This window comes from Bubalus bubalis, chromosome 14, assembly GCF_019923935.1.
Source record: "Bubalus bubalis isolate 160015118507 breed Murrah chromosome 14, NDDB_SH_1, whole genome shotgun sequence".
NCBI classification, from domain to species: domain Eukaryota; kingdom Metazoa; phylum Chordata; class Mammalia; order Artiodactyla; family Bovidae; genus Bubalus; species Bubalus bubalis.
In genome coordinates, this window is record NC_059170.1 from 49183213 (window position 1) to 49195737 (window position 12525).

Consider the following 12525-nt stretch of genomic DNA (forward strand, 5'->3'; position numbering starts at 1 on the left):
GTTGCTTGCTTTCTCTGTGACACTCACCCCTACCAGGCACACTGACTTCTGTCTTTGCCTTGGGTCTCAGCTATGCCCTAATTGCTCATGTCTGGAGTCAGCCCTGGTCTTGAGGAACGTCTGTGGCACCAAAACCAGACCAGGAAATCATATGAGATAAGCAACCAACAGCTGGTGTGCTCCCCCTCTTGGGGTCAGATTGGTCTTTTTGCCAATTAAGGCAACATGGGCTCTCACGCTGGGAGACACTATGACCTTAATCCAGGAGTTTAGGGCAGTGGCCTCTGTCGTTTTGTGCCCAGGCCAACATGGGAGCTGTCCTGGGAAGAGTAAGAGGAGGTAGATTTCCAGTCTGGCACTGCCACACCATAAGCTGTGTGATCCTGAGAGAGTTGTTCAACATTTTGCAAAAAGAAAGGCAGGTGTGGGAGTGTGATTGGTGCAGCCACTGTGAAGAACAGTATGGAGACTCCTCAGAAAACTAAAAATAGAGCTACTATATGATCCTGCCATCCCACTCCTGCACATACACCCAGACAAAACTGTAATTCAAAAGGATACATGCACCCCCATGTTCATAACAGCACTATTCACAATAGCCAAGATATGGAAACAATAATGTCCACCAACAGATGAATGGATAAAGAAGAGGTTTATAGAGAAGATAGAGGTTTATAGAGGTTTATAAATAAGAATAGGTGACGTGTGTGTGTGTGTGTGTGTATATATATATATATGATGGAATATTAACTCAGCCATAAGAAAGAATGAAATAATGCCATTTGCAGCAACATGGCTGGACCTAGAGATTATCATACCGAGTGAAGTAATTCAAAAAAAGAAAGACAAATACCATATGATATCACTTATAGGTAGAATCTAAACTATGGCAGAAATGAACTTATCTATGAAAAAGATTCACAGACATAGAGAAAGAACAGACTTGTGGTTACCAAGTGGTGGGGAAGAAAGGATTGGGAGTTTGGGGTTCAGTTCAGTCACTCAGTCGTGTCTGACTCTTTGAGACCCCATGAATCGCAGCACTCCAGGCCTCCCATCACCAACTCCCAGAGTTCACTCAGACTCACGTCCATCGAGTCAGTAATGCCAACCAGCCATCTCATCCTCTGTGGTCCCCTTCTCCTCCTGCCCCCAATCCCTCCCAGCATCAGGGTCTTTTCCAATGAGTCAACTCTTTGCATGAGGTGGCCAAAATATTGGAGTTTCAGCTTCAGCATCATTCCTTCCAATGCATATTCAAGACTGATTTCCTTTAGGATCGAATGGTTTGATCTCCTTGCAGTCCAAGGGATTCTCAAGAGTCTTTTTCAACAGCACAGTTCAAAAGTGTCAATTCTTTAGCACTGAGCTTTCTTTATAGTCCAACTCTCACATCCATATATGACCACTGGAAAAACCTTAGCTTTGACTAGATGGACCTTTGTTGGCAAAGTAATGTCTCTGCTTTTTAATATGCTGTCTAGGTTGGCCATAGCTTTTCTTCCAAGGAGCAAGCATCTTTTAATTTCATGGCTGCAATCACCATCTGCAGTGATTTTGGAGCCCAAGAAAATAAAGTTTCTCACTGTTTCCATTGTTTCCCCAGCTATTTACCATGTAGTGATAGGACCATGGCTTAGTGATGGGATGCCATCATCTTAGTTGTCTGAATATTGAGTTTTAAGCCAACTTTTTCACTCTCCTCGTTCATCAAGAGGCTCTTTAGTTCTTCTTCACTTTCTGCCATAAGGGTGGTATCATCTGTGTATCTGAGGTTATTGATATTTCTCCCACAATCTTGATTCCAGTTTGTGCTTCATCCAGCCCGGCATTTTGCATGATGTACCCTGTGTGTAAGTTAAATAAGCAGGGATACAATATACAGCCTTGATGTACTATTTCCCATTTTGGTACCAGTCTGTCGTTCCATGTCTCGTTCTAACTGTTGCTTCTTGACCTGCATACAGATTTCTCAGGAGGCAGGTAAGGTGGTCTGGTATTCCCATCTGTTGAAGAATTTTCCACAATCTGTTGTGATCCATACAGTCAAAGGCTTTGGCGTAGTCAATAAAGCAGAAGTAGATGTTTCTCTGGAACTCTCTTCCTTTTTCAATGATCCATGGATGTTGGAAATTTGATCTCTGGTTCCTCTGCCTTTTCTAAATCCAGCTTGAACATCTGGAAGTTCTCAGTTCACATACTGTTGACACCTGGCTTGGAGAATTTTGAGCATTACTTTACTAGCGTGTAAGACAAGTGCAATTGTGTGGTAGTTTGAGCATTCTTTGGCATTGCCTTTCTTTGGGATTGGAATGAAAACTGACCTTTCCCAGTCCTCTGGCCACTGCTGAGTTTCCCAAATTTGCTGGCATATTGAGTGCAACACTTTAACAGCATCATCTTTTAGTATTTGAAAGAGCTCAACTGGAATTCCATCACCTCCACTAACTTTGTTCGTAGTGATGCTTCCTAAGGCCCACTTGACTTCACATTCCAGGATGTCTGGCTCTAGGTCAGTGATCACACCATCGTGATTATCTTGGTCATGAAGATCTTTTTTGTACAGTTCTTCTGTGTATTCTTGCCACCTCTTCTTGATATCTTCTGCTTCTGTTAGGTCCATATCATTTCTGTCCTTTATTGAGCCCATCTTTGCATGAAATGTTCCCTTGGTATCTCTGATTTTCTTGAAGAGATCTCTAGACTTTCCATTCTGTTGTTTTCCTCTATTTCTTTGCACTGATCACTGAGGAAGGCTTTCTTATCTCTCCTTGCTATTTTTTGAAACTCTACATTCAAATGGGTATATCTCTCCTTTTCTCCTTTGTCTTTCACTTCTCTTCTATTAACAGCTATTTATAAGGCCTCCTCAGACAACCATTTTGCCTTTTTTCATTTCTTTTCCTTGGGGATGGTATTGATCCCTGCCTCCTGTACAATGTCACGAACCTCCGTCCACAGTTCTTCAGGCACTCTATCAGATCTAACCCCTTGAATCTGTTTGTTACTTCCACTGTATAATCATAAGGGATTTAATTTACGTCTAATTATTGGAAAGTAAATGAAAAAGAAACATGGCTACTTTCTATTGATATAAAATGTAGATTTCTTTGTAGTCTTGTTTTTCAAATGCTTTTTTAAAAAACCTCTTGGCGCTCTTCCCCCTTCAGTTCTCTCTTTTCTGTATCATTTATTTACCTGGTTGTATTGGGTCTTAGTTGCGGCATCTGGGATCTTTGTGGCATTGCACGGATCTTTTCTTGTGGTGCACAGTTTCAGTAGTTGTGACACACGGGCTCAGTTGCTCCAAGGCTTGTGGGATCTTAGTTCTCCGACTGGGGATCAAATGCATGTCCCCTGCCTTGCAGGACAAATTCTTAACCACTGGGTTACCAGGGAAGTCCCCTTCATAGTCTTTTTTTGTTTCATGTGAATGGGGTATTTAAATAGGAGGTTAAGTCGAATGTGAATTGGGTGGACGGGGTACTTAAATAGTAGGTTAAATTGCATATCCATAGTTTAATAAAGACTTCTGTATTTTTTTTTTAATAGCTATGAAGCCCTATTTAAATTTGTTTGCTTTGTTTCATAATTGTTGGGTGAGGCAAGTCATTGTAGGAAGATACATGACCAACTTAAAGAGGATATCCACATTCATTATTTTTGGCCACACTCTGAGGCTTGTAGGATCTTAGTTCCCTAACCAGGGAGCAAACCCGGGTTTCATGGCAGTGAAAGCCTAAGTTCTAACCACTGAGCCACCAGGGAATTCCCTCCAAATTCTTTTTATTCTGGGAATTCCTAACAGTTCAGTCCTTAGGACTCCATGTTCTTACTACAGTAGGCCCTGGTTTGATCCCTGGTGAGGAAATTAAGATCCCAGAAGCCAAGGGGCACAGCCCCCTGTTCCTAAATTTTTTTTATTCTGTACTGGAATTGTATTTTAAGATTTTTAACTAAAATTATCCCATTATAATAATTCAAAAGAAGCATTGAGAGTCCCTTAGGATGAGGATTCTGTAAGAAGAATAGTTTTTAGGAATGTAAATATTATGCTTTATAAACTAAATTTTTTCAGAGGATTATTTATAAACACAAACTGTATTCCATCCTATCTAATTATTCACTTTCAGAATCAGTTGCTTCTACAGTTTCCTCCACTTCCTCTTTTTCCAGCAGCTCCTCTGCCTTCTGGTTCCTCATTCAGTTCAGTTCAGTCGCTCAGTCGTGTCCAACTCTTTGCGACCCCATGAATCGCAGCACGCCAGGCCTCCCTGTCCATCACCAACTCCTGGAGTTCACTCAGACTCACGTCCATCGAGTCAGTGATGCCATCCAGCCATCTCATCCTCTGTCGTCCCCTTCTCCTCCTGCCCCCAATCCCTCCCAGCATCAGTCTCTTTTCCAATGAATCAACTCTTTGCATGAGGTGGCCAAAGTACTGGAATTTCAGCTTTAGCATCATTCCTTCCAAAGAAATCCCAGGGCTGATCTCCTTCAGAATGGACTGGTTGGATCTCCTTACAGTCCAAGGGACTCTCAAGAGTCTTCTCCAACACCACAGTTCAAAAGCATCAATTCTTCTGCGCTCAGCCTTCTTCACAGTCCAACTCTCACATCCATACATGACTACTGGAAAAACCATAGCCTTGACTAGACGGACCTTTGTTGGCAAAGTAATGTCTCTGCTTTTGAATATGCTATCTAGGTTGGTCATAACTTTCCTTCCAAGGAGTAAGCATCTTTTAATTTCATGGCTGCAGTCACCATCTGCAGTGATTTTGGAGCCCAAAAAAATAAAGTCTGACACTGTTTCCACTGTTTCCCCATCTGTTTCCCATGAAGTGATGGGACCAGATGCCATGATCTTCGTTTTCTGAATGTTGAGCTTTAAACCAACTTTTTCACTCTCCACTTTCACTTTCATCAAGAGGCTTTTTAGTTCCTCTTCACTTTCTGCCATAAGGGTGGAGTCATCTGCATATCTGAGGTTATTGATATTTCTCCCGGCAATCTCGATTCCAGCTGGTGCTTCTTCCAGCCCAGTGTTTCTCATGATGTACTCTGCATATAAGTTAAATAAACAGGGTGACAATATACAGCCTTGACGTACTCCTTTTCCTATTTGGAACCAGTCTGTTGTTCCATGTCCAGTTCTAACTGTTGCTTCCTGCCCTGCATATAGGTTTCTCAAGAGGCAGATCAGGTGGTCTGGTATTCCCATCTCTTTCAGAATTTTCCACAGTTTATTGTGATCCACACAGTCAAAGGCTTTGGCATAGTCAATAAAGCAGAAATGTTTTTCTGGAACTCTCTTGCTTATTAGGCACTAAAAATAAATGAGCTATCAAGCCATGAAGACATGGAGCATCCATAAATGTATGTGTGTGCTAAGTTGCTTCAGTTGTGTCCGACTCTGTGCGACCCCATGGACTGTAGCGCATCAGGCTCTTGTGTCCATGGGATTCTCCAGGAAAGAACACTGGAGTAGGTTGCCATGCCCTCCTGCAGGGGATGTTCCTGACCCAGGGATGGAACCCGCATCTCTTATGTCTCTTGCATTAACAGACAGGTTCTTTACCACTAGCGCCCCCTGGGAAGACCCCTTAAATGCATACTGTGTACTAAGCAAAAGAAGCCAATCTGAAAAGACTCCATACTGCATGATTCCGACTATATGACATTCTGGAAAAGTCAAAACTATGAAGACATAAAAACATCAGTGGTTGCCAAGGGAGGGGAGAGGGGAGGGAGATAAACAAGCTGAGTACAGAGGCTTTTGAGGACAAAAGTACTCTGTATGATAGTAGAGTGATGGATATGTGTCGTGGTGTATTCACAACCACAGAATGGACAGTACCAAGCGTGAACTCAGAGGGTAGACTCTGGTGGTTATGGTGAATCATAGGTTCAATCGTAGGTTCATCCTTGGTAACTAACAAATGTAGCGTCTGGCGGGGGATGTTGGTGGCGGGGGATGTTGATGGCATGGGAGGCTGTGTATGGGTTGGGGCAGGGTGTACATGAGAACTCTGTACCTTCTCTCGATTTTGTAGTAAACCTAAACCTGTTGGAAAAAAAAATGTCTTTAAGAAAGTAAGATAAACAGCTTGAGTAGAAAAAGTAGTATTATACTTAGGAGCTTCTGTCTCAAATTAAAATTTTTGAACCTCTAGTAATATCTGCTTTTTCTGTTCCCACAATTTCACTCATATGTTGTTCATCAACCTTAACTCTTAACTCGGGGGGTTTGGCTCCCTGTTCGATCAAGTGTTTCATTGAACTTAGCCAAAGCCAGACTCTGAGCAGCCTGGGAATAGTTCAGAGGCTCTCCTTTGTCCCGGTACATGGAGCATCTCTGGATGGTTTTGGTTTTGTTTGTTTGTTTGCTTTTAGAGCAGGGAGGAGCTGTCCTGCCTCTCCTGATAGTGGTTAGGTTTACAGCGTCGTCTCCTTAGCCGACGCAAGAGCTGTGGTTCAGCCATGGCTCGGAAGTGTAACCTCATAAATGTCCCATCACTGGAATCCAGTCTATTTCAGCATCCACAGGCCTAATTTCTGCTTGTAATCTGATTACGGGGTCTGAGCTCTTCTAGCCTACAGTGTTTCGCTTTGCGTTTACTCTACTCTCAAGGACACCAGTGTCTGACTGCCTTGCGCTGTGAAAAGCTCAACCCAATTTTGCTCAGACGGGCTGCAGGCCGTGGCTGCTTGAGAATTAGCTGTAGAGCAGGCTCTGTCCCCGAACTTGATGTGTGCAGCCATGTTCAGAAGCCCGGGGATTCCCAGCTACCTGGGCACTTTCAAGTTCTCTGAGAAACAAGGTAAGGCAAGAGAAATGGAAAATGCCCTCAAGTGTCTGTTTAATAGCATCATGAATGTCTTGCATCTTCCATTTTACCCTGGATGCCCCGTTATACTATTCTGTGGTTTTCTCAAAGGATGCTTTAAATATCTCATTGACTTTATAAATTAGCTTATATTGGGATCTCTGAGAAAGGTGGCTTTTTTTTCCTGTTGTACGTTAAAGAAATTGCTAAACCACTAAAGCCTTTATGAAGGAAACATTGCAGATTATATTGGAATGCTCAAACTTTGGATTAAGTTCTGGATGTGCTATACTTTAACTGAAATATTTTTCTAAACCAAATGTTATATCTACTAAATTTTTCCCAGTAGTCAGTGGTGTGTGTTTGCCTTTTTATGAAATCTTCATGGGAGGCTGTTTGGAACAAAAAATGTTGTCTTCTTAGTGGCTTCCTTTTGAGCCCAGAGGAAAAGATGTGCTTTCAATTTAACTACTGAAGTGGCATCTCACATTAGGTTCACAGATTGAACTAAAAAGAAATCTTCAGGTTATCTTGAATATCACATTGGAAATTTGGCCATTGTCTATGAAAGTATTTTCCAGTCCAAATGCACGACTGGGAAGAGATTTGGACAACTGAGGCATCACATTTAGGAATTTGCTTCTGCAATATTTGCTAGCTTTTTGAACCAAGTTCTCTTTTTCTAAGCACATAACAAGGATATTTGTGTCATTAGCCAAAAAGCCTAGATGTTTAATTGGCATTATACCTTTGTATTGTGTTTCTCTAGTTGGTCCGAATTTCCAAATTCTAGGATTCGGAATGTATTTGGTAGGTAATAACATGTCAGCATCTGGTATATCTTGTACCTCCTTTTCCTCAAGCTCTGTCCCTAAATATTAAGCAGTAAAAGGCTCTTCCATAGGGGAAGAAATTTCTGTAAGTGGTCTAATTGTGGTTTTCTGGGTGGACAAACAGTTGCTATGCCAAAAGCTGTAAAACAGATTACTTACCCAAAGCCGGTTATAAATTTGCCTGTGCCTGGTTTTCATTAACCAGTTCACTCGGATGTGTGTTTTTGCTGGATATGATTGTTACCAGCTGTCTTTACGTAATATATGTCTTGTCTTCAAAAATAAGTAAGTGGCGAATTTGAGGTGTCGTTATCATTTAGATTTTAATGAAGTCAATAAAAACACAGCTGAAGTGTCCCCTCCACTGTTCATCAACCCCTCATGCACCCCAACTCCTGTTGTGCCTTCTCTAAAAACATCAAATATACCAGGCAGTGATGATTTTAAACCTTTCTGGTTACCTGGACCAAAATTGTTTAATTTTTTTCTCCTTTTTTGCCCCTGAGGATAATAGCTATGTTTTTCAGTATTTAATTGCTTTGGAGTTTTTCTTGTAACCATAGAGAATTTAAATGGTAGCATTGAACTATGTCAGAATTCTTTTTTAACCCATGAAGTATCTTGGCTACTATTAACCAAACACAAAACAAAACAATTCCTAAGTAAAATGAATGTGGTGGGGGTTTGATGCTTAAAGGTGTTTGTATTTTCTATATTCATATTTCTGGTTCACAGTTTACTTTTTCTTAAATGGTCTCAAAGGGAGCGTGAAGAATTTTTTTCCCCATTGGAGTTTTATCTATTTATTTTTTTGGTTTTAAGTTACTGTGTGGGTATTTCATTCTTACATTATTTCTCTCCCCTTAGATTTGAACAAGAAAAACTTAAGCCTTGTTGGATTCCCGTGTCAAAGAAAAGTTCCAAGGTAAAGAAGTCTTTGCTCAAGAAATCTTAAGTTTCGAAGATTTGTAGGAGCTTTAGAAATTATTCTCCTAAATTTCTAATCCTTGAGTTTTAAATGTTTTAAAAAAAGTATTTTCTCTCCAGAGGTTAACTTATTAAAACATGTGAAGCAGGCTGACTTAGCAGTGCACTCAGCCAGCAAAGATTCTTTTTGTATTGGCACTAGTGGTAAAGAATCCGCCTGCCAATGCGGGAGACACAAGAGGTATGGGTTCGATCCCTGGGTCAGTAAGATCCCCTGATGTGGGAAATGGCAACCCACTCCAGTATTCTTGCCTGGAGAATTCCATGGACAGAGGAGCCTGGCAGACTACAGTCCATAGGGCTGCAAAGAGCAGACTGAAGACACACATGGGAACTATTTGCAAAATGGCCTATTGGTGTCTCTGTAATTGCAAACTTGTAAAGGGATTTTCTTTACAAGTTTGTTTCTTTCTTATATCTGCCTCTAAGGATATGAGACCCTTTTTGCAGTCTATCCTTTGAGTAAGGGAGCTTTTGGCTTGTTGTTGTTGTTCTTTTTTTTTTTTTTTAATTGAAGTATATTTAATTTACAATGTTGTACCAATCTCTGCTATACAGCACAGTGAATCAGTTATCCACATATATGCTTTTAGTTTTTTAAGAAAGGATCTAGTCTTGTTCTTCCTCCCTCTGTCCTTTCCTTCTGACCCATTCTTCTCCCCTTACTTCTCTCCCTCCACCCATCCACCCACTCACCTGTCCAGGTAAGTTCAAGTTGCCTGTTCTCTTAACCTTTCTGCCCTTCAATTCCATTGGCTGCAGGATATTATGGGTATCTATTTGATGTACCTGATATGCTAAAATTCCGTGGTACATACATCACTGAGGTGAGATAATAGAAAAATTAAACTTTGTGCCTAATAAGGTAGCTATATTTCAGATGTAGCCTCACAGATGGCTGTCCCTAACAGGTTTTGAGATTTTCAAGTGGAGACACAAAATGATGGTCTCTGAACACACAGAGATGTGGATTTCAGCATCCACTTTATTATGCAGGAAGGCTACAACCCAGATCCACCCTTCATTCCACTTAGATGCTTTTGTTCCTAATGTATGACGTGAGACACTGTTTCTTTACTTGAAAAGTTTGCATCTCAAAACACTGGGATAAGCTGTTGTGTCACCAGTGCCCCGGCCAAGCAAGCCTGGCTCTGCGTTTGAGAACGTTAGACTTGACCTTCTGAACACACTGGATGGGGTAAACTTTGATGAATCTCATCCAGATCTTTTTAATAGTATAAGGTAAACCAGAGCAGTGAGGAGGCATGGTCATCAGTAAGGCTGTCTTACTTGACTTATGAAACCTTACTCTTCTAGTACTTGAGACAATCTCCTGTATTTCTCATCTTTGCTTTCTTTTTAATAGAAGCTAAGGCTTGTGTCTTAATTTGTTCACTCTCATAGACTGAGTGGATTATAACATTTATTTTATAAGTGGCTAGAAATTTATTTCTCATACCTGGAGGCTAGAAGTCTGAGGTCAGGGTGCACTGTCGTGGGGTGACGACCCTCCTCCAGGTTGCCCACTGCCCTGTGTCTTGCATCCTCTCTTGTTGGAATGGGCACCAGTTTCATTCATGAGGGCTCCACTCTCATGACCTAATCACTTTCCAGAAGCCCCACCTCCTAATATCTTCACCCTTGAGGGTCAGGATTTCAACCTATGAATTCCGGGAAACACAAACATTCAGATCATAGCAACTTTGTTTCGAATACATCACTAGCAGGTTGGTTTAGCTGTTGTAGACTTAATACGTGACTAAGAGCAGGGACTCAATGGACATGAGTTTCGGTAAACTCCGGGAGTTGGTGATGGACAGGGAGGCCTGGCGTGCTGTGATTCATGGGGTCGCAAAGAGTCGGACACGACTGAGCATCTGAACTGAACTGAAGAGCAGGGAAAAAAAAAGAGGACACAGAAAAGTGCTGTTTTTTCAAGGGAAAGTATGATGTATGAGTGCAGGTCAGTCAATTCAAGGAGAGAGACTCAGAGGGACACAGCGGTTCTGAAACAGTGGTGTTATTTCATGTACACCTATTAAAACAATGGCCCCTGGGCTCTGGTCCTAAATATAAAATGGGCTGGAAATACAAGTACCTGCCTCCTTCAAAGAAATCTAGTTACCCAGACGCCAGACTTGGGAACATGAGGTAACGGATTACATCTCCCTTTTTTTTTTTTTTGGCCTTGTGGGATCTTAGTTCCCTGACCAGGGATCAAACCCATGTCCTCTGCATTGGGAGCATGAAGTCTTAACCACTGGACTACCAGGGATGTTCCCTCCCCTGTCTTGTAACTAAACTTCAGTAGAAGAGTTATTTATCGGGAAGCCCTTCACGGTGTGGAACAGAATATTCCTTATTAGGACATCCCATTTTTTTAAAAAGATAGAAGGTAATACCCGCAGGATAGGCTGCTCTCACTTTAATAAAATGTCCTTTTTTTGTCTTGCTGGGCATTTAAGTAGGTTAATGGGACATGTTAAAAAAAATTATCATGGAAGCATGAAGGGCAATCTTTTCTTGGATCACTGAAGCAGAGGAAAGAGCTAGAAGTATGAAAGAATTAGTCATGAAGAAGGGAGCTCCATTTCACAGGAGACGAAAAACATATTAAAGGTGTTTCTTCATATTGTTGTTGTTGTTGAATTACTAAGTCATGTCTAACTCTTTGTGACCCCATGGATTATAGCCCTCCAGGCTCCTCTGTCCATGGAATTTCCCAGGCAAGAATACTGGAGTGGGTTGCCACTTCTCCAGGGGATCTTCCCCACCCAGGAATTGAACCCATGTCTCCTGCATTGATAAACAGATTCTTTACAACTAAGCCACCAGGAAAGCCCCATTGTATTCATATTAGAAGCTTTAAAAATTTTAATTCCCCAAAATGAAGACTGTTGCATATACTTGAGTTACATATGGAGAGACAGTTTCATGGTGAAATAGAGGATCCCACCTTTTACTGGAGCTGTGGCAACCCACCAAGGCCCAGAGAGGTGGTCTGGGCAGAGACCCCCTGATCCCCATGTAGGTGATAATGAGGAGGGACATAGTCTGGCATCCAGGGCTTGGGCTCCCCCAGTGATGCTGCTCTGGGTGCCTCTGATTCAGAGAATGAAAAGAGAGTGGTGCTAGGGCTGTGGGGGAGGACATTTGTAAGTGTTTAACCGGCCATTAGATGAGCAAGTGAGTTACTCGTTAGTGACTGGCCCAGATTGCTTCACCAGTGTGTCCTGCCTGCATTTTCACTGCTGACTGGTGCCCCCAGGTGTCAGAAGTCCAGGATAGAGGCATGACTTTTCTCAGTCTGGTTTCGTATTGATTTGGGGAAACTTGCATCCGTCACAACTCTTGTGACAATTCTAAGTCAGAGTCCTTGGTTCCAGCCCATCTTCCGTATTCTAACTATGGCTCATCTACTTCCTCATTGGTTAGTAGTCATCTTTGGTTAGTAGTCATTGGTTAGCAGTCAGAGGTTAGTAGTTACTTGAGGAAATTGGAGAGAGAGGTATTAACAGCAAGAAAGACGTATAAAGGTGGCCATGTGGATTCCAGTAAGAAAATTTTACCTTGAGGATGGAGACCTGAAAAATACTTTATAAACATGCAAACATACACATACTTTCATACATATGGGCAAGGTGGGCAAAGGTAATGAGGAGCGATGTTTTCCCAATTACGTGTTATTTTAAAGAGAAGAGAAGGAGAGGAAGGAAGGGAGGAAGGGATGACGTTATTAAATACATGCTCTTCTAATGAGTCTCAGTATTTGTCATGTTCTTTGCCCCATCATATCCACAGTGTGTAAAGTGTATACATAAAATACTTCAGGAGACTTCGCTGGTGGTCTGGTGGTTTAGACTTCACCTTCCAGT

The 12525-nt window shown here is 41.7% G+C and overlaps 1 protein-coding gene across 17 annotated transcripts in view; it reads left to right on the forward strand.

The window, feature by feature from the left end:
- SVIL (supervillin) overlaps nt 1-12525 on the forward strand; it is a 253158-nt gene that overhangs the window by 137951 nt on the left and 102682 nt on the right. For all 17 annotated transcript variants that reach the window (XM_025264270.3, XM_044928044.2, XM_044928045.2 and 14 more), the window contains one exon: nt 8531-8588. The gene's annotated coding sequence lies outside the window, so the exon portion shown is untranslated. The remainder of the gene's footprint in view (nt 1-8530; nt 8589-12525) is intronic.